The sequence below is a fragment of the Suricata suricatta genome, chromosome 3, assembly GCF_006229205.1.
Source record: "Suricata suricatta isolate VVHF042 chromosome 3, meerkat_22Aug2017_6uvM2_HiC, whole genome shotgun sequence".
Lineage (NCBI taxonomy): Eukaryota > Metazoa > Chordata > Mammalia > Carnivora > Herpestidae > Suricata > Suricata suricatta.
In genome coordinates, this window is record NC_043702.1 from 161,871,786 (window position 1) to 161,873,374 (window position 1,589).

General features: G+C 37.7%; 1 protein-coding gene across 2 annotated transcripts in view; it reads left to right on the forward strand.

The window, feature by feature from the left end:
* SPATA17 (spermatogenesis associated 17) overlaps positions 1-1,589 on the forward strand; it is a 179,400-nt gene that overhangs the window by 10,766 nt on the left and 167,045 nt on the right. The window lies entirely within an intron of this gene.

Consider the following 1,589-nt stretch of genomic DNA (forward strand, 5'->3'; position numbering starts at 1 on the left):
TACCTATTTTGCAAAGGTAGTCACTTGTTGATTGTTGGTGGGGCAGGAAAGACAAGCGCTTTCAGTAATATTAATAAAGTGTATTAAAAAGAAAGAAAACAAACCTATAATCATATTATATGTTAATGGTTAAAAAGGTTAAGTAACCGTAAGAAATAACCATTATCACGAATTCTCCTTCACATCAGCCTTATTGAACACAATTATTCTTTCCTTCTTCCCAGTCTATCATCTTTTAATTGCCTGCTCTACTAGACATTGCGTTGCTGGATCTTCTCTATTTTTGCCATAAATGACATTTCATATCCTACATTGTCACGTCTTCTTATTGGCTAGGATAAGATTTGAAAAGAAAAACAAAAGTTTGTCTCCAACCCCACAACTCCTTGAAATACTGACTTCTCATGACCTCTTCGCAATATTTGACACTGCTCAGTCCTGAACTTCCTTCCTGACTTCTGTCCATTAACTTCTGTGACTGCAAAATACTTGTCTCTTGTAACTGGAGCTTATTTTTTCTTTCCTTATTTAACATCCTAATGTTTTGTGAGATTTTCATTTATATGAAAGTAAATTTTCTGTATGTGTTTAAAGGCTGAGTTACTTCCTACCAGCAATTTTATGAGTTCCTTTTGCACTAAATCCTCACCAATACTTGATATATCAGAAATTTTTGTCTCGTAGCCCTAAATGTTGATGTTTTTTCACATCTGAGTTTATTTTGTTTCAAGGAGATTGGTGTTCTTTTATGCCACAAAATTTTAATATTACATTTAAAAATGGCTTACATGCATTCTTCCTTTTACCTGTTTTTCTTTTCTCTTTTATCCCTTTTACTTATCTTCCATCTCCTGTTTTTATCCTTCCTCCCCTCCCCCCTTCTCCTTCAGCTACGATGATGGTTAAGAAGGCAGTCGCTGGAGCCAGTCTACTAGGATCAAATTTCCGCTCTGACACATAGACACATATTAAGACCTTGGACATACGCTTTACCTCTGTCTGCCTTAGTTTCTTCCTGCCAAATGGGGACACTGTTTCAATGTTGTGAGTAGGTGTTATGAAGGAAGTCTGTGAATGGCAGTCTTCACAGCCATTGAATATGTCTGTAACAGGTATGCCATCCCCCAAGAGAAAGCAGCTTTGGTAAAACAGAGGTTGACTGTTAGGAGAAACATCAGTTTCCTCTGGAACTATCAGGAATGCATGTGGGACAAAATGGATTAGATTGCTGACTTTTGGATTTTAAAGTTTAGTGGAAAGACCATTGTTAAGCAATCACAATATATGATTGTGTTAAATATCATAAGGACCTTTGAGGATGTAAAATAGAAAGACCTGATGTGGTCTGGGGAGTCAAGGAAGGCTCCGTGGAGGAGAGGACTTCAAGCTCTTCTATTACCGCGTGGGCACAATCCAAGAATACAGCATATATGTGTCTCTGCTATACTTTTGTACGTGCGGTGTACACATCAAACAGTGACCGAACTTCGTTCTCTTCTCCCGATGGTCTAGAGCACCCTCTTAACCCTACCAAGTTGTGTGACATCTCTTCACTTTTCTTTTTTTTTACATCTGGATCACTGACTGTT